The following is a 21,717-nucleotide window of genomic DNA, read 5'->3' as shown; positions in this document are numbered from 1 at the left end:
AAATGGGCAGAAGACCTAAATAGACATTTCTCCAAAGAAGAGATACAGATTGCCAACAGACACATGAAAGAATGCTCAACATCATTAATCATTAGAGAAATGCAAATCAAAACTACAATGAGGTATCATCTCACACCAGTCAGAATGGCCATCATCAAAAAATCTAGAAACAATAAATGCTGGAGAGGGTGTGGAGAAAAGGGAACACTCTTGCACTGTTGGTGGGAATGTAAATTGATACAGCCACTATGGAGAACAGTATGGAGGTTCCTTAAAAAACTAAAAATAGAACTACCATATGACCCAGCAATCCCACTACTGGGCATATACCCTGAGAAAACCATAATTCAGAAAGAGTCATGTACCAAAATATTCATTGCAGCTCTGTTTACAATAGCCAGTACATGGAAGCAACCTAGGTGTCCATCATCGGATGAATGGATAAAGAAGATGTGGCACATATATACAATGGAATATTACTCAGCCATAAAAAGAAATGAAATGGAGGTGTTTGTAATGAGGTGGATGGAGTTAGAGTCTGTCATACAGAGTGAAGTAAGTCAGAAAGAGAAAAACAAATACAGTATGCTAACACATATATATGGAATCTAAGGAAAAAAAAAAAAGAGGTCATGAAGAACCTAGTGGCAAGATGGGAATAAAGACACAGACCTACTAGAGAATGGACTTGAGGATATGGGGAGGGGGAGGGGTGAGATGTGACAGGGTGAGAGAGTGTCATGGACATATATACACTACCAAATGTAAAATAGATAACTAGTGGGAAGCAGCCGCATAGCACAGGGAGATCAGCTCGGTGCTTTGTGACCACCTAGAGGGGTGGGATAGGGAGGGTGGGAGGGAGGGAGATGCAAGAGGGAAGAGATATGGCAACATATGTATATGTGTAACTGATTCACTTTGTTGTAAAGCAGAAGCTAGCACACCATTGTAAAGCAATTATACTTCAATAATGATGTTTAAAAAAAATAAAAAATAAAAAAATAAAAAAATAAAAAAATAAAAAAATAAAAAAAAAAAAGAACATACCTTCCAAGTTCTCCATCAAACGTTGGTAAAATATTATTTAATGGGTATAGAGTTTCAGTTTTGCAAGATGAGAAAAGTCCTGGAGGTGGGTAGTGGTGATAGTCGCACAATAATATGTACTTAATGCCACTGTACACTTAAAAATGGTTAAGATGGTAAATATTACGTTGTGTGTATTTTATCACCCCAAAAACAGTTTAAATAAAAAGTTGGTAAGAAAATTTAAGCAAGAAGACCTTGAATCATTTTTTTCTCTTATGAAAATGACATTGGTCCCAGTGGCAAAATGCATCCTGCTATTCTTTTTAAGTGCTGCTCTATCTGCTTATAGTCAATATATAGGAATTATACATGATAATATGTATACAAAGTATTGATAGAACAAGACATTTGCTGTTCCATGGGTTTCAGAAATCATTCGGGAGAAATAAGACTAGGTAGCCAGTGTGTATCCACCATATCCTAAAATTTGTATTTTTAAAAAATATTTTTATAATTTTATATTTCTAAAATATATTTTATATATATATAATCTAAATTACCTTAATTTCAGGGGAAAACAAATTTTAAGTTGTTTTCTTTGTTTTTATTCCTCACCCCAAGATTTCACATGTCTAAATCTAACTATAGCCTCTTCAAATACTCTCATTGTTTGAAAACAGAGAACTTTATAATGGAAAAGTGGTCTCCTTTTTTTGTCCTTCCCCTCTTGAATTTTAATTTTTATTTTAAAATGAATAACAGAGAGAATTTAACAGGACTCTGATTTATTCTGTCCCTACTTTCCCCTTCTCCCCATTACTACTTTAATTAATGTTTTACTTTTATTTAAAAATATTCTTGAGTTACTTTTTTTTTTTTAAGAAAATTGAGGATGCAACTTTGTTATAGACACCTCAGTCAAATTATAGTGGTAATGGCGATATGAGAAAAAGTAACTCTGACTCATAAAATTATCAGAAGGGGAATTTTCAAGTTTGTTAAACAGAAGGGACAGTTGGTTTGGTTTAGTCATCAAAATAAACTGTGCCCTACTGATTTCCAAGTTCTATATTGTGCTCAAATTTTCCATTGGGAATGAAACATTCCACTCTCCCTTTCTACTGTTTAACTTAAGCTGCAGTGAACAGTAGGAGAATGGCCCTGTGGCTGAGCTGCTTATTATTATTTTTTTTTAATCTATTCATTTTATACTTTCAGACAGATTTTTCCCTGGGGTGAAACAAAGGTTAACTGAAATTTCCTCTGTTGTGTACCTGAACGAATCAGCAGTTTGAGAAGGAAATCCCATTGATGGGCCAAGAGAGTGACAGGCTCTATTTAAAGAATTCCCCCGACTGTGTGGTAGACCAGCCATGCCATGAATTTAACTGTTCCTGTGGTCCCCATACTTGTACCCACCAAAAAAAAGAGAGAGAGAGAAAGCGACTTTGTTCTGCAAACGTAGCCCTAAGCTTTGAAAACCACGAGCCATTGAGTTTTGTGAATTCAAGTTAGACAGCAACAGAGGCCAAGACTTTAGGGGAACAATATCTGAAAGGGAGTACACAAAAACAGGTAGAAACTGTTTAACTGTTTTATTTCTCTGTGTGTATACAGATTTATGTGTGTTTATACACACACCCAAAAAAGCCTGTACCTTTTTCTCATTTTATGTAGCTAGTCCTAATTATATTTAAGCAATGATGTTTGTTAAGTTTTGAAATTTATTAAATTTTTTTGTTTTTATAGCCTTTTGACTCCATAAAAGTATTTTGGTTTTAGCAGGACATATTATATGTTTTGGAAATGAGAGTAAACACAGTATATGTTTAAATGATTTAAAAAAAAACTGGACCTTTATATTACCTCTGCAGGAGCTTTACTGTCAGAGCCAGCTCATGTATTTTGTATTTTTCCTGTTTAAGGGAAGCTGCTTTAAATATGAAAAGATGGTATCTTAAGTTGGATTAAACATCCTTAATTCATATGTATTTAACCTCAGGACTTGTGAGCCTTGTTGAAAATCCAGCTTTAACCCTGCCTAGTAGGCCTCAATAGTGCATACTGTGTGGAGATTATAAATAGTCATGGTCTTTCTGAGATGGAGGTTAGTGTGAATTCCCAGGGGGCATGGACTGTTTACATTTCTAACGAATATTTCACGTATGTTGCTAATTCATATTTCTGTTTACAAATTTAGGAGTTAATTTTAAAAACCTTCCTTTGTTACTTGAAACTTTTGTTATCAAAAGTTTCTTAAGTATATCCTTCTCTCTAGTGTGGATGGGACCTTAATGGAGATTTTGTAAAACCCTAGAACTCATAGAGAAAATAATCCAGAGTGATTGGTTTCTGTCGGGGACTTTGAAGAAGCAGGTACCATTTGAGTTGGTTCCTGAGGGAATTTATCTTAAAAGATCATGTAGGGGCTAGATTCATGCTCACAAATGAGAAATTGAAGTCTAGAGAGTTAAAATGATTAGTACAAAATTATTCAGTATGTTTTGGAAGAACCTAGGTCTCAAGTCATACCTGGTGTTTACTTGTACAATAAGCTGCCTCTCTTTTATTCCAAGATGGGTATTTTAAAAATCATTTCTTTCTTGTCAGTTATACCTCAGTAAATCTGCGGGAAAAATCATTTCTTTCTTTCCCTTTTTCTTCTGCTATTTCCTAACTTTTTCTTCTGTCTTTCACTTTTTCCTGTTCCTTGTCTTTTCTTCTTCTGCTCTTATTTTTCAGTATTGGTCCTACTGCAGATAGGTTGTGGCATTATAAGTTTAGAGCAGGATCTGGGGGAGTGGATGTGATCAAATATTCCATATGGCCTATAGAGGGCTACATTGTTCTTTTTGGATGTTATTTTTTTAAAATCAAAATCATTCATAGCTAGTTGAACAAGTTGTGACTCAATCAAATACTCATTAGTTGATGCTTATGTAAATAGAAGCAAGAGCTGACCAATGCCATGGATAGATCCCAGCTAATTTTTAAAGATCAATAAAAACAATTGACATCTTTTTTTAGGAAATCACTTGGTTCTTCCAATTTTATTCATTAAATAATATTTATTGACCTTCTACTACGTGCCAGACACCATGCAAGGCAATAGAGGTACAAGCGTAAGAAGGAAATGGTTCCTGCCCCCTTATAGACAAGAGTTAACCACAACTGGAAAGTTGGGACATTATTTTTATAAAACTTCATAGAGGACCAGCATTGCTCTTCAGATAATACCATTATTCCTATCAAATATAGTCCTATATTAAAAAGTAGAAAAGTGCAATTTGAAGTTCAACAAGTTGTTTTCACATTATTAATTGCCATGTGCTACACGGTAAAATGATAATATTGTGGAGATTTTCAGTAACAATTTTATTGTCAAATAAAGCCAGAGACTATTCATAAAAATAATTTAGGGAGGTGATAAGAGCGTGTTGGTTCAAAGCATGGTTTGGAAGTGAGCCTCCAGTCTTCCACTTACAAGTTTTGTGGCACTAAACAAATTATTTTAAACCTCACATAAACCTCACCTTTTTTCATCTGTGTAATGAAAATAATAATAGCTGCCTCTATAGGATTGTTGTGAGGGTTAAATTAGAAAAATATGTAAAAATGCTTAACATAGTACCTAGCACAGAATAAGCTGTTTATATTAGCTGTTCCTATGTTCTGTATTTTTAAAAAACAATCTGGATTTGCTTCCTCTTGGAGGGTCTGTTAGTGGGAATTTGAAAAGGAACATTCTTTATATATTATGCATGTTTTCTTTGTTGGAGATACTGCACATTAGAATTTCCTCAAAACTCAAGATGAACATTTGTTTAAAAGTACTGTCAATTAGGATGAGTTTTTAAAATTTGTTTTCTTTTGAATTCAAAGTTTTATGTAATAATATCTAATCCTCCCTAACTTCTTGCTTGTTCTCTGGCAATCTCAACTTTGAGTAATAGTTATTGTAGGTCCATTGGTAAATATTTGTGTTTTGGATTTAAAGACAATTCTGTCAGTAATCTTTCTGAAGCTAAATTGAAACTTGAGTAGCTTATGGGGCTTGTCTTCCATGTGATATCCAAATTCTCCCCCACATACTGGTGGGGGGAGAAGGTCATTAGAAGGTAAAAGTTTTCAGGAAATAGGGTACCAAGTTTTAGATGAATATTTCTTTTGTAGTCAGACTGCTCAAAAAGTTGTCTGTGTTTACTACCTCCAGTCTCTCTCCTCTACTTCTCTTCTGTTCAGTAGAGTTTTTGCCTCACTGCTTCATTCAAACTTCTCTTATCAAGATCACCAGTGACTTGGTAATAATTACAAGAGTCAGTTCTGAGCCTTGATCTTACCCTGACCTATCAGTGGCATTCCCCATAATTGACAACACCTCTTCTTTGATACATTTTCTTTAGTTGGTTTACAGGGCATTCACCCTTCCTCCCAATAGGTTTCTTCCCACTGTACTGCTTATTTCTTCTAAATCCTTGCTCCTTTTTTCTTCTTTCCCTATATTCAATCCCCTGGTACTGCCACCCAGTCCTGTTCTAATCATCATCTCCATGCCACAATCTGCAAGTTTATATTTCCAGTTCAGGTCTGTCTCTTAAACTTAAGACTGGTATATCCATTAGCCTACTAAACATCTTCATTTGGTCGTCTAATAGATAACGCAAATCCAGCCTGTTCAAAATGAAATTCATCTTTCCCCCAAATATCTTCATCTACAGTTTTTAGTTACATCAACTCTATCCTTTTAGTTGCTCAGATCAAAAAACTGGGAGTCATCCTTGACTCTGGTCTTCTTTTACATTCATATCCAACTCATCAGGAAATCTCGTTGGCTCTACCTTCAGAATATATTCAGAATTCCTTCACTTCTCAGCACATCTTCTGCTGTCATCCTGGTTAGAGGTATCATCATTTATTGACTGAATTATTGCAATAGCCACCTAGTCTCTCTGCTTCTTTACTTGCCCCTCCCCTCATTTTTTAATCTCAACAGAGTGATTCTTTAAAGAGTTTTTTTTTTTTTTTTTTTTGATGTGGACCATTTTTAAAGTCTTTACTGAATTTGTTACATTATTGCTTCTGTTTTATGTTTTGGTTTTTTGGCCGCGAGTCATGTGGCATCTTAGCTCCCTGACCAGGGATCGAACCGTACCCCCTGCATTGGAAGGCGAAGTCTCAACTGCTGGACCACCAGGGAAGTCCCAACAGAGTGATTCTTTAAATTGTCAGTCAAATCATATCACTCCTCTGTTCAAAACCCTCCACTGACTTCCCATGTCACTCAGAATAAAAGCAAGTATCTTTATAAGGCCTACAAGGCCCTTCGTAAACTGGTAACCCTGTACTTCTTTGACCTCACCTCCCCCTCATTTACACTGTTCTAACCACACTGGCCCCCCTGCTGTTCTTCAGTCACACCAAGAATATTCTTGCTTTAAGGACTTTGTCTGTTCCTACTGCCTGGGATATCCCAGAACTGTATGGCTAATTCCCTCATCTCCTTTAAGTTTTTGCTTAAATATCAATGAGGTCTACTCTGTCCCCCCTATGTAAAATTGTAGTTCATATCCAACACTACCAATTCCCATTACCATGCTCTACTTTTTCTTTTTTCAAAAGCATTTATTACTGATAAGATACATCGTTTACTTAATTTGTTATGTTTGTTGTTTATTGTCTCTCTACGCTAGAGAGACACTAGAATGCAAGTTTTACAGGGGTAGCAATCTCTATTTTGTTTAAATAGCCCAAGGACCTAGAATAGTGCCTCAGTATGGCAGTAGCTCAGTAAATATTTGGTGAATGTATAATGGTAAGAGTTGAGAAGAATGTTTAGTTTAACCCTCAGTATACCATCAGGTTCATTAGACCCCATTTTAGTTTGTTTCTTTTGTGAGCATTTCTAACTATTTCTAAGAATTTATATGTCATGACTTTTATTCTTTCTTAGAGTTCTTCCAAAGAACAGAGAGAAGATTTACTTTTCTTAATAGAACAAAACTCATTCTATCTCAGAATTACTAAGTGGGCCCATTGGTTCCTTTTATAAGTCTAAGATACATCATGGGATTCTAGTGATCTTATTTTTGCCATATCTTAAAACATTTTACTATTTCATCATCCTAAGAATAATTTTATCATTACTCATCAATTATTCCAACTATGCTAAAAAAGAGTAAAGCTAATTTAAAAAAACAACAGAAGAATGAGGGAATTGCCTAGAATGATGATGTAATAGTGAAATAAATCTTCACTGTTTCATCATCCTTCAGTTTCCTTATTTTGATGCCCAAAGTATTGCATTATCTTTCATGAATGTATAAAAGAAGTCTGGAGGCACCATCTTTTTAAGCTTTCATTGAACACAGTTGAAAATTCAGAATTTTACATTTTCTGCCCAAATTGGCAAATAGAAGAAAGTTAACAGAGGAAGACATTTCACAGTTATTAGATGAATCAGAACATGAATGCAAAGAGACAATTTGTAGTACCCAGCCTTTAATGATGTGATGAACTTGGCCTTTTAAGTGAAGTCTCAGACTAGGATTTTTTAGAGGATATCACAGATGAATTTTCTCAATCGTAAGAATTGGTGAATGAACAATGTATTTCTAAGTACAGAAAGGAAATAGGGTATTCTCATCTAGTCAGTCAAACAACAGGAAGTTCTTTGCCACACAATATTATATGACAAGAATCTGTACCATCCTGCTTTGATAAAAGGATGTGTGGCTGTATTATTTCATATTTTATGATATTTGTGTACCACAATTCACTTGATACGGTTTGTTTCAAGTGGACAGACGCTGAAGGCAGATGTGTATGCAGAGGTACTAGAAGGAAATAGATGATATGGAAGTGAAAAAAATTGAATGGATTGGTCATTCTAATTGGTGTTTATAAATCTAAAAGTAAAAACGTTTTGTAATTATGGAGCAAAAAAGAGATATATTTGAAATCTGGTATTAATATTTACAAAATGGATGTGTTCCAAGTTCATACATGACAATTGAGCAGTTAGTTGTATTCTAGGATGTTATCCATTTCAGGTATATTTAACTTCAAAATAGGAATATATAAAATAAAAATTGGGGTTTGCCATGTTTAAATTCTTATTAAGATTTCTAATAAAGTTGTTTATCATTATCACTTTCTCTTTAAATTATCTGTAAAATGACTTAAATTATTAAAGGGTCTGTTAGACCCAGATGATGAATGGTGATGACTGTTTCTCCTAGTATAATGCAGCAGGCACTGCTCTAATACTGGAGATATGAAGATAACTAAACATTGGCCTTGTAGAGAGATGAGGTGCTAGTGGCTGGCATGGTAGTAAGTAGACTTTTCAGAGCAGGTAAATGAAACAACTAGGCTAGTATTAAATACAGGAAAATTAAAGAACTGTATCAGAGGAGAAACAGTATACTACTACACAGCCATAAATTGAATATTAACCTGAGAAGAGGGATGGAGGGAAAAGAAAGTCAGATAGATTGTTACAAGAAAACTGAATCCTCTTTTACTTTATTAGGAATTTAGATATTAATGCATAAAATAGATGAATTTATAAATATCAGGATGAACATTATTTAGAAGTATGCAGATAAATACCAAAAGAAATAGAATTGAAACTGCTTGCCTCTGGGGAGTGGGAGCTGGAGTAGGGAGGAGAGAATTGCTGTTATTATACTTTTTTAAGTATTATTGGAGTTTTTAATACCATGTGCATGTATTACTTTGATAAAAATTAGCAATAAAATAGGAAATTATGAATTTAAAGAGGAAACTTATCTGGTATGTAGCAGTTGAAGTTGAAGGCATGGGGACAATGCAGAAATCCTAGATCTGAGGTGGTGAACAAATGGTGATGACTGGAAGGAAACCAACGTATTGGCTTGGAAAGACATTTTAAAGAAATATACTGTGAATTTAAGACCTGGCCTGATTGGATAATGGGGTGAAATATTGGCTTAAGATGAAAACAAACCTATATTTTGAGTCATTAATAACAGCAGGGAAGAAAGAGAGCCAGTTTCAAGTGGGGTTGTAAAGATGAGTTGTGCTTCGGATATGTTATGTTTGCAATGACTGTAATATAAATGTTTGTGATATATCCTGTAAACAGTTATAAATGTAAGCCGGGACATATTTGGTCTTAAGGCCTGGAGAGAGATTTGAAGAAAATATGAGCCCCCAAAATAATAAAAACGAATTTTTTTGGAATGACTTATTTCACCAAGGAGAGAGTGAAGAGAGAACCAGACATTGAAGACCATACATGTGCTCACACACAAAGTTAATGATAGGTAAAGAAAAAGAAAAAGAAAAAGGATTTGGGAGGGAGACAAAGAAGTGTTGAATAGAAGGATGGCTGAAAGAATATAGCTTACAGATTGGTATTAAATTTTTACCAGCAGGTAGATACCAAATTTATATAGCCTTTAAATCTTCTCTAGAAACCTATAATATCTTTTAAAAAGTAGCCTCTTCATTAAATCTGGATGTGTTTTATATGTGCTTGTCATTTTACAAATGTTTCAAGTGTCCACATTGTATATTTTGGACAGGAAAGAGTGAAAGTGGGGAATAGGAATCATAGTAGATATCTTTAAAAGAAGAAAAAACAACTCCCATAATCCCACCATATTTACTGTTTCTGTTGATACTTTTTCCTTTTCTGTTCTTGTTACTTAGTGTAATTTGAGGAGTCTTTTATTTCTAAACAAGTATTTCTTAACCAGGTGGTTTATTGACTAAATCCTTGGGGTGGAGGGAATGGGGGATGAGAGGGAACTCGTGTGTGTGTGTGTGTGTGTGTCTTTGGGGATACACAAAAGCCTTTATATAACTGATAAACTTTGCAAGAGCTCTGTATAACCCTGTGCTAAGCACCTGTATTTATTTCCTCTTTCTTCTTCCTCCTCTACCTCTAAAAAAAGAAAAGATAAATCCCCATTTATCATTTACACACACTTAAAAATATAAAATTTCTGGTAAATTTAATATGATTTAAAATAAGATGAACAATTTGATGCCTGACTTGCAAATTCTACTAAAATTGTTTTATTTAAACTATTGCCAGTTACACAATGCAAAAATTTAATGACGAAATGGTTTTGTGACCAGTGTTAAATGGAAAAGTATAAATAAGAGAAAACCAAGACAGAAATAAAGAGCAGTTTGAGAAGAATACATGTGAATAAAGGGGCTCAGCCCTCAGGGGATTTGCATGTGGCATTGTGTGTATTTCAAAAGTTTCCGTTGAAATAACAGATGCTACTGATGAAGTTGGGAATAGTAACTTCATTTGTGGCTGGTTCCGTTGCTTATTAAAAGTGAGAAGATCCCAGGGGGAAATCTGGTATAGTGGAGTTAGGCTCAGGAAAGGATATAACAAATATCTTGCAGCTTCATCTTTGTGATCTTTAATCCATAAACCCTGGCTAGGTACAGGCAGGATTATCTATAAATGTCCAATTATCTTAGATTACATGTGAATCCTGTGTCTGCCAAGTAATTTTATTCGATAACAGTGATTTTTTAAAGTTCTTTTTTAGTTTCTAGAGTTGCTTACTACAGAAATTCCAAGTTTTTTCCTTAGCCATTGAGAATTATCAATTGAACTTTTATATATACAATGACAATCTATAAAATTATCTATTGGCTAATGTACCCCAGTTCAGAACAGTGTTTACTTGTGTGAGCATACATGTAAGCATGTTTACATATGCTTCCTTTTCTTTCCTTTTTCTTTTAAATTTTTTCCATTCACAGTATGCAAGATGTGCTGATAACTGGATAGTTAGATAGAACTTACAATTTTGTGATGGAAATAAAATATTTATTAATATAACTCTTAATACAAAGTTTAGAAATTCTCAATAGCCTAAGAGATACAAATAAGCTGCTTTAGACTATGAGTGAGAGAGAAAATAATTCTACAGAATGAATTCAAAAGAGGAAATGTTATTTAGGTAATTCAGTAAACATGAGTACCTATGACAACTAAGGAATCATGCTTTGGTGTGTGGATGATACAAAGATAGAAATGACAAGGTTAAAGTCCAGGATGTTACAAAGTTGAGGGTGATCATCTCTGCTTTTGAGGTGTTATCAGGGATGACTTCAGTGGATGGGGTAACACATGATTTGAGACTTGAAGACCAAGTCCTAGTTCCAAGTGGCTGAAATTGGGGTTGGCTTGTGTTCCAGGGAATACATGCATAAGCATAGTTGCAGAGAACAAGAGGACACATTGGGGAAAGTATTAGGCATAGCTGGAGCATTGGCATCAGGAAGGTGAAGCCAGAGAAATAGGTAAGGGCCAAATCTTGGAAGGCACTGTGTGACATACAGAGGAGTTTTACATTGATTCTGCAGGCATTGAGGGATCATTCAGGGCAGAATGTTTTCACATTTCTGCTTTAGAAACATTATTTCATTCACAATATATACAAATATCAAATCGTTATGTTATACACCTGAAACTAATATATGTCAGCTATACCTTAAAAAAAAAAAAAAAAAAACCCTAAATAAAAAAGAAAGAAAAAGAAACATTATTCCAGTAACAGAGGAAGGCAAAAATGGGTTGTGGTACTAGAGATAGTTAGAAATTATTTTAATAATCTAGGTGAGAAATTAAGTGTCTCTGGGTCAGCCTAATGGCATTGAGGTTATTATGAATAGATTTGGTGAGCAATTGTATGAAAGGTGAAAGGGAAGAGTTGAGGTTTTGGTTTGGAAAATAAACTGTGGTACAAGTTATTGAGATAGAATATACAAGGAGGAGAAGTAGGGTTGTTTGTTTTTAAGAGAGAGACGCAAGGAATGGGGAGAAGGTAAATAATTTATTCTTAGTAATTACGAATTTGAGTAACCTATAAGATATCTAATCCCAATATCCCATAGATCAGGAGCTCAAGAAAAGATTGGGCCTGGAAATACAGGTTTGGTGGTTCTCTCAATGGCCATGTATGACAACCTGGGACAAAGAATATAGAATGAGAATGAGGACAAAGAATGGAATATACCAAGTGGCCACTGAAGGAAGAAGAAACTGTAAAGGGGAACAAGAACTAGGAAAGTAGCTTGTTTTATCAGCCAAGAAATTGTTGACTGCTCACAGAGGTCAAATGAGAAATGTACTGAATATTACCCATATACTCATTAAATATGAAGAGCAGAGCCTTAAAGAATATTCAGAATTTATAATCATGGGACTTAAAGAATATTCAGAATTTATAATCATGGGACTTCACTGACAGTCCAGTGGTTAGGACTCTGTGCTCTCACGGCCAGGGGCCCAGGTTCGATCCCTGGTTGGGTAACTAAGATCCCACAAGCCGCGTGTGCGGCCGAAAAAAAAAAGTGTTGCTGCTGGCTTTGAAGGTAAAGGCAGCTTCTAGAAGCTGGGAAAGGCCAGGAAATGGATCTTCCCCAGCCTCTGGAGGGAAAGCAGCCCTGCAGGGGAAAAAAAATTATAATCATGGAAATTGGACTGAGTTAGGTAGAAAATTGGGCAAAGAGGGTTATGGTGTTGAAGATCAAGGGAATAAAATGACCAAAAGTACAGAAAAGGGAAAGCACTAGAAGTGTTAAATTACAAACAGTAGGACCTTTTAGTTTAAACTGTTAGGTATGTAAAAAGGGAGTGTGGGCAATAAATTTAGAAATGTAATATGGTTGATTTGTCTTTTATGCTATAACTGCCAAATTATTTAACATCAATTGATCTTCTTTATGTTTTGTGGGGGTTTTGTTTTTTGTTTGTTGTTGTTTTCTTGGGTTTTTTTGTTTTGTTTTTTGTTTTGTTTTTTGGGGTTTTTTTTAAGGCCGTGCCATGCAGCATGTGGGATCTTAGTTCCCTGACCAGGGATTGAACCCACACCCCCTGCAGTGGAAGCACGGAGTCTTAACCACTGGACCACCAGCGAAGTCCCTCAGTGTGTTTTAATGTAGTGAAAGAATGCCATGTCATATGAGCCAGAGTTTTGGCTGTATACTGCAAGTGAGAGAAAAGGTATTGAGAATGCCCAAAATCTAGGTTCCTTAGGGATTGCAGGTATATACCAAGCATTGTCTCTTTTTTCCCAATCTGCATCTGTGAGGCTGTCTATGGACTCACGAATTATTTGGAGAGAAAACAGTTGCTAGAGAACTGACATACTTAATATTGTATGAAGACTGTTTTGGTGACAGTCATCCTAAGTTAATTAATTGATCATTGGTAGAATTCAGTATTTCTTGTTAAATAACCCATATCCCAGATAATAGAGGACTTTCAATCTTCTTAAAAACTTGATGTTAATTAAATCATCTTATTTTTTAAAATTTTTTAAATTTTTATTTATTTATTTTTGGCTGCATTGGGTCTTCGTTGCTGCGCATGGGCTTTCTCTAGTTCCGTCGAACGGGGGCTACTCTTCATTGCAGTGCGTGGGCTTCTCATTGCAGTGGCTTCTCTTATTGTGGAGCACAGGCTCTAGGCCTGCAGGCTCAGTATTTGTGGCACGCAGGCTCAGTAGTTGTGGCACACGGGCTTAGTTGCTCTGCGGCATGTGGGATCTTCCTGGACCAGGGATCAAATCCGTGTCCCCTGCATTGGCAGGTGGATTCTCAACCACTGTGCCACCAGGGAAGTCCCATCCTATTTTTTAAAAATGAGATTATCATGGTTATTTACTTAACACAGTAATACTTTTTAGATTCTTTAGCCCCAAGATAGTACGTACTACTATACTATATGATAAGTTCCTTGAGGGCAAGCACCATGTCTTAGTCATCTTTCTCTCTCCTACACTGTCTTTTACATGAGAGATTTTCAGTGAATATTTGTTGAAAATTAACTCAACGCTACATTAAATGAAAACATTTTATACTTTGAGGAAAATTACATTTACGTTCTTAAATAATTAGTGACAAAATAACTTTTTATATCTACTTTGCTGAATATTAAATCCAAGTCCATTGTATGTGGAGAAAATCATAAATATATACCTTTCCACTGAATTGTAATGGGACTTAAAATTTTAGATGTTAGAAATTAGGATATCTAGAAAATGTAAGGCACCTATGGCTTCCGTGTAAGAAGGGACTATAGTGTATTAGGCTCAGGAAAAGATTCTTCTTAGTACCTGGCTCCTGTACTGAAAATGACCAGCTAGATATGCTGAAGTGAAATCTTCTATAATCTTTGGTGATCTTTGGAAAAACATTTCACTAACTCCTACTTTCTGTCAAATTATCCCAAAAGGTAGAGAACCAGCTCTATAATTGTGCCTGCTTTCTCAGCAAAGAAATGATCTTCACCAGTTCCCACCCACCAGAATTTAGGCAGACTAAGTATTATTGAAGCAGAGCATGAACTGGCTTTACTCCTCAGAAATCTAGCCCAAACTCTTCCTTAGATCCTTTGAAAACTGAGTGCAGTCTTATGGGTAAATAGCTACATTAGCACTATATTTCACAAAAGCAACAATTGCAATTTTTTGTAGAAAGCACACACATTTTAAAAATGAACATTTGTGTAACCATACAGGATTGTTCTGAAGATGAAATATGTATTTAAAACAATTTATAGACTGTGAGTCACCATCACCATATAAATTTGAAAGATGTTTATCTTTATGCATGAGAGAAAGAGAGAGAAGGAAGGAGGGAAAGGAGGAACGGAGAAATAAAGATAGCAGAATAGTTCCAGAAATAGGAGAAAATGTGTAAAATGTGTAAGGTTATGGGTTCACTTTTCTTTGGGGTTTGCTTTTTTGTCTTGAAGTTTATTTCAAAAGACAGGAAATATTCTGTTTGTTGCATAGTATTAACAAAAGCACCCTGTAATACTGTTTTACTATCTCTGCTTTCAAGAGTACTACTCTGGCAGAAAGAGGCCTGATATACTATTCCTTGGAAAGCTCCACACAGTAGGAAGTCAAGACTTTTAAAGTTAAACTAAAAGAGGAAAGACATGGAAAATTTCTTAGTTGGAAGAATAGATTTAATATTAATTAGTGAAATTTCTTAGTTGGAAGAATAGATTTAATATTAATTAGTAAGTCCTCATATGTGTTTCAGGTAAAAAGCTTCTTGTAAGTAATGATATTTTAATTCTCAGTATTCTTTATATATAAAAAGGTGAAAATTCTTAATAAAGGAATTATCACACCCTTTGTTCCAATCAAACTGTATTGTTTGCTGTATCCTTTTACCTCTTTCATTATGTTGCTTGTGCCTTTCCTTTTTACTCGTGTCCTTCATCACCTGTTAAAATCCTATTCAAGATGTTTGCTTCCAGCCATATTGTGTTAACTTATACCAGACTTGCCCTCCTGACAAGAGATGATGAAATTAGCAGACAAGGACTTTAAAACAGACATTATAAATATACAGAGGTTTAAAGGGAAAGAGGCATATAATAAGAAGGGAAATGGAAGATATAAAAAAGAACCAAAGGGAACTTATAGAGCTGAAATGTATAGTATTTGAAATGAAAAAATGAAATGAAAAATTTTAGTGGATTGACTTAACTACAGATCAATTAGCACATTTTCAGACATTGAACAACAGGCAGTACTGGACCATGATTCATGAGAATATGGAAACGAATGAGGTGCACCGTACAATCAACCTGCATCATGGTGCTAAGAAAGGGAACCCAGGCACAACATGGCCATCTCACTAAGATGAGAAGACAGAGATCAGAGTTCAGAGAGGCTAAAGAAGCTGTAGTTTGTGAGGCATAGTACTGGAGAGAGAGAGAGAGAGCTGAAAGGGATAATACTCCAGAAATCTGCATTGAGGCGTACCCATGAATACCAAGGATACTGAGTTCTTCTCTGCCCACGGATAGGGCAGAACTCCACTAGACGTGGACAAAAACCTACTGGAAGCCAAACAGTTCCCAGAACTTACCCGAGTTCTTACTTGCCAGATTGGAGAGACTGTGTTAAACACCCTAGACATTCAGTAGTGACCCCAGAAGATACATCTTAGTAGTAGGGCTTAATTAACCCTAAGCAAAAGCTACTCTGGACCTACCCTAGCAAAGCTTTAAAAGTCTCAAAAGGGTCAGCTGATCTGGAGGTTACTTAACTGCTTGTCAAAACAGAGTCTCACACTTTTTAAAGTAAGAAAAAATCAAGACACTCAACAGGGGCTTCCCTGGTGGCACAGTGGTTAAGAATCCGCCTGCCAATGCAGGGGACACGGGTTTGAGCCCTGGTCCAGGAAGATCCCACATGCTGCGGAGCAACTAAGCCTGTGCGCCACAACTGCTGAGCCCACGTGCCACAACTACTGAAGCCCGCGTGCCTAGAGCCCATGTTCCACAACAAGAGAAGCCACCGCAATGAGAAGCCCTCGCACCGCAACTAGAAAAAGCCCGCACACAGCAACAAAGACCTAACACAGCCAAAAATAAATAAATAAATAAAATAAATTTTAAAAAAAGACACTCAACAGTGTTCCTCAGTAGCAACCAAGGGGGAAAAAAAATTACTAGGCATTCAAAAAAGCAGGAAAATGTCACTCATAACCAGGAGAAAAATCAGTCAAGTGATACAAACCTAGAAATAACAGAATATGAAATTAAAATAGCTGTTAAAAATGTACTCTGAAATTTAAAGGAAGGGGGAAATATAATAAGAGAAATGAGAGGTATAAAAAAGAAGCAAATGGAACTTCTAGAGCTGAAATATATATTTGAGATTAAAAATTTACTGGATGGGCATAAGTACAAATTAGATTACTCAAAGGAAAAGAATAAGAGAGTATTATGGACAACGTTATGCCAATAATTTCAACAATTTAGAATAGACAAATTCCTTGAAAGTCACAAATTATCAAAACTGGCCCAAGAAGAAATAGAAAATGTGAATAGCTCCATATCTACTAAAAAAATGGAATTACTATTTTAAAACCTTCCTGCAAGTAAAATTCTTGGCCCACAAACAAGGAAAACTCCAACCTAGATGACTTCACTGGTGAATTCTACCAGATATTTAAGGAAGAAATAATACCAGTCCTACACAAACTCTTCCCAACACTTCCGAATTCTTGTGAGGCCAGTTTTACACCAATATCAAAACCAGACAGACATTATAAGAAAAGTATAAACCAATATCCTTCATGAACACAGATGTAAAAATTCTAGATAAAAGCAAGTTGAATTCTGCAGCATATTCTAAAGAATAATACAGCCTAACCAAGTGGAGTTAATCACAGAATACAAGGTTGGTTTAACATTTGAAAATGAAATCACTGCAATTCACCGTATTAAGAGAAAGAGAGAGGAAAAACCGTGGGCTATCTCAGTTGATAGAGAAAAGGCACTTGATAAAATTCAACACACATTCATATTAAAAACTCAGGAAACTAGGAATAGAAAGGAATTTCCTCAACCTGTTACGAAAAATCTACAGCAAACAGTATACTTAATTGTGAAAAACTGAATATGTTTTTTCCCTAAAATTGGGAACAAAGCAAAGAGTATCTGCTCTCACCACTAATATTGAGTATCATAATGGAGGTCCTGCATAAGGCAGTGAGGTAGGAAAAAGAAAGAAAAGGTATACAGATTGGAAAGGAGGCAATAAAACTGGCTTTATTCACTGTATTCATCAGAGTAATGCCCATTAAAATCATAATGAATACTACTTCACACCCATTCTAAGGTTAAAATTTAAAAGACTGACAATTCCAAAATTGGTACAACCAGTATGGACATTCCTTGAAAAAACTAGAAATAGAACTACCATGTGATCCAGCTATCCTACTCCTGGGCATATATCCAGAGAAAACCATAATTCGAAAGAACACATGCACCCCAGTGTTCATGGCAACACTGTTTACAATAGCCAAGGTATGGAAGCAACCTAAATGTCCATCAACAGATGAATCGATAAAGAAGATATGGTACGTATATACAAGGGAATATTACTCAGCCATAAAAAAGAATGAAATAATGCCATTTGCAGTGACATGGATAGACCTAGAGATTATCATACAGAGTAAAGTCAGACAGAGAAGACAAAAATCATATGATATCACTTATAGGTGGAATCTAAAAAAATGGTACAAGTGAACTTATTTACAAAACAGAAATAGAGTCACAGATATAGAAAACAAACTTATGGTTACCAAGAGGGAAAGGGGGAAGGGGGATAATTTGGGAGATTGGGATTGACATATACACACTACTATATATAAAATAGATAATAAGGACCTACTGTATAGCACAGGGAATTCTACTCAATACTCTGTAATGACCTATATGGGAAAAGAATCTAAAAAAGAGTGGCTATATATTTATGTATAACTGATTCACCTTGCTGTACAGCAGAAACTAACACAATGTTGTAAATCAGCTATACACCAATAAAATTTTTTTAAATAAATAAATAACTGACATTCCAAGTATTGGTGAGATTATGAAGCTAGCTGGGACTCTCATACAATGCTGATAAGAGTGTAAAATGATACAATCACTTTGGAAAAATCTGCCAGTTTCATATGAAGGTAAAGACATACTTTCCATATCAATAATTCTACTCCTAGCTATTTTCCCAAGGGAAATGAAAACTTATGTCAAGTAAGAAGAAAGAGTCTCACTAGAATGTTTATTGCTGCTTTATTTATAATTGTGAAAAACTGGAAACAACCTAAATGTTCTTCAGGAGATGAACAGCTAAACAAATTGTTGTAGCCACACAGTGGAATACTGCTCAGCAGTAAGAAAGGAACAAACTACTACTGCCTAACAACATGAATGATGACTTTCACAAATATTCAGAGTGAAAGAAGCCATATACAAAATGGTACATGATGTATGATTCTATTTATATGCAGTCCTAGAGCAGGCAAAATGAATCTGTCGTGAGCGAAAGCAAATCAGTGGTTGCCTCGGGTGGGGAATTGATTGCAAATATGCTCAAGGTGACGTTTTGGGATGATGGAAATGTTCTACATTTGATTTTTGTGGTGGTTACACAGGTGTGTACGTTTGTCAAAATGCATCATACTGTATTTTTTACGTGGGTATATTTTATAATATGTAAATTATACCTCAATACAGTTTTCTTTATGGCACAGCCTTCTGTGACTTTTTTCCCCTTTCTCCCTAAATTCAGATATCTGTTCTTCCTCTGAATTTACCATAGCATCTTGTTTCGTTCTCTCCTACTCCTTTTCTTTTTATCTGTGTTTGCCTAAGTTATAAGCTCTTATCAGTTTTGTTTACCCTATAGCACCTTGCTTATTGTAACCTTTCAATACATGTTTGTTAAACTGAGCTAATTTAATGCAAAGAGAGTTATCAGTTATTGCTTTGATTACAGTTCTAAAGTCTGAAAAGTATCATAGTCCTGGATCTTAGCAAGACAAGGCTATAAAGCAGGTAAGAGTTGATATTAGGCATCTTTAGGGCAGTCCTAATTTTACACTTTAGGGCAATCCCATTTTATATTCTGTGGCGTTGGTTGGTACACACATAGAAGATGGGTGCTCCCGGGCCCTGTGGGAAGTTGTCTTTAAGGCAAGACACTCTGTGTTGGTTGCAAAGACCTGGAGGATTTAGGTAATGTAGACTAAGTAACAACGTATTTGATTCCAGTAATGAATGAAAATTTGATAAAATTACAGAAACTTAGTGCTAGAAGATACCATGGATACCACTTTATCCAACCCATTACTAAACAGACCCAGAGAGGGTAAATAACCTGCCCGACGCCACACAGCAAATAAGAGATAGGGTTAAGTCTGGAACCAACATTTCTGACAAGTCCCTTACCAGAAATTGAGCTAAGTGGAGAATTGGCTGCCTGTGGAAGTTCTAATGAGTTGCTCTTAGACAAAGCTTCCATTAGGTTGGGATTTGGAGTTAAGGAGCAAACAGGATAGGTATAAGAGTCAGTTATTGCTAGGGTAGAACCAAAACTGAACCATGAGTAGGGCCAAAAGTTCACTTATATTTTCCTCGTGATGTCTCTACTTCATTTACCACCCAGAAGTCTGATTTCATTCGTAATTGAAGCCTATTTTGTGTACTTGCTGACAAATTTTCTACAGTAAGAATACACTGTAGCTTGTCGAGGGGGAGTTAGTATGTAACCTAGAATATTGTTGAATTCCACGGGTATGTTAAAACAATCTAAATGGAGCTGATCTCCCTTGTAAACCTTCCCTTCTTTCAATATTCTGTTCATGTGTAAATTTATTGGAGTTTGGGGGTGGTAACAGTTGCTATTTTGCATTTCCTTGGTTTGGGAGTTCATTTTTTAAGGACAATATTAAGTCAGTTTTATAATTAAAGTGATTTTAAGTGGTCATTTTGAGTTTTAATGATGAAGGACATTGAGGTACAGAAGGCAGCTTTGAAAGTTACAGCAAAGCATGCTCCTTAGATGAATCCTTTGAGTGAAAGAATAATAGCATGGATGGTGATGATGAAGGAATAGAAGCTGCTGCTATTTAATGTATTCTCCACTCTCAGTATATGGATGCAGCCTCCGAATTTTACAAAGGAAATAATCATCAGCACAGCATCTCTGCTCTCCTATGGATTGGTCTTTTTGTAAAGCAGCCTCTTGGTTTTCTTAGTAAAGGTATTTTATTTTAAAATGTATCTCTAGACACTTACTCCTGGTAGGCCTGGGAAAATGTAGATTACTTCATGTCTCTTCAAAATTCCTTTCAAAGAAGAGTCAAGCTCAATTTGTGTTTTTCAGATAGAGAAGAAGAGTAGATAGGAGGAAGGAGGAAATCTTTGCTTTGGGGGAAGAAAAAATCTTTCAGTCCTTTGTTGACACCTTAGCTTCTGCATTAGTCATATGTCCCTTCCTCCTTGGCCATGGATGGACCAAGGGAATAGCAGCCATTTGCAAGTTTGTAAAGGGGCAGTGCAAAGAGAAGAAAACAGCTGATAAAGAAAAATGTAGGGCTCCCAGCCCCGTAGGTTTTTACAGTTATATTTTTAGATCGGTCACTGTCTTCTGGATATTTGGCCTTCTGTTTTTGCTCTTTTACTTCACTATTTTTGATGTTGTAAAATACAGTGCTAAATTCCTAGCTCTAATCATGAGATAGTATTCAGAGTCCACCTTATAAAAATGTTAAAGTGAGAAGCTGGCGGACACAGTTAATACTGATATTGGAAGGAAAAACCTTTCTTCTACCTACTTGGGTCTGAATGGTGGGGGGCCTGCGAGTTAACTGACTCACAGTAATGAGTAACTCACTAAATAGCCAAAGGTAAAGGTTTGTATACTAACTTAACAAAAGGGAGGATTTAGGGCTTCAGAAGATAGAAGGTTTTGTTGTGCTTGTTTACACAGTTTTGGGGGAATGTCCTGGTACCCAAGGTCAGTGACTTTCCTGACTAGAGACTTCTGGGTTGGGGAGAGGGGCTGTGGCAGCTGACTCACAAAGCAGGCTTTTAGTCAGATAAGGGAAGTTCAGATAAGATTTCTTTCTGCACCTGCTGTTGGGTTTTTGGTCCCTTCAGTGATTTTTTTATATATATATTTGTTTATAGTTTGATGGTTTTCAAAGCATTTTCACGTAGCTCACTTGATTCGCACAATATTTTTTAGGTATACAGGGAAAATACTATTATTCCCATTTCACAGGTAAGGAAACTGAGATTAAGAGAGGTTAAGTATTTGTTCAGAGCCACACAAATAATGACGGTGT

At 35.7% G+C, this 21,717-nt stretch overlaps 1 protein-coding gene across 4 annotated transcripts in view; it reads left to right on the top strand.

Moving 5' to 3' along the window:
* Window positions 1-21,717, top strand: part of ZCCHC7 (zinc finger CCHC-type containing 7) — a 243,926-nt gene that overhangs the window by 166,253 nt on the left and 55,956 nt on the right. The window lies entirely within an intron of this gene.

The sequence above is a fragment of the Eubalaena glacialis genome, chromosome 9 (assembly GCF_028564815.1).
Source record: "Eubalaena glacialis isolate mEubGla1 chromosome 9, mEubGla1.1.hap2.+ XY, whole genome shotgun sequence".
NCBI classification, from domain to species: Eukaryota; Metazoa; Chordata; class Mammalia; order Artiodactyla; family Balaenidae; genus Eubalaena; species Eubalaena glacialis.
Note: the sequence above shows the minus strand (reverse complement) of the source record. Positions and strands in the feature narration are given on the sequence as shown.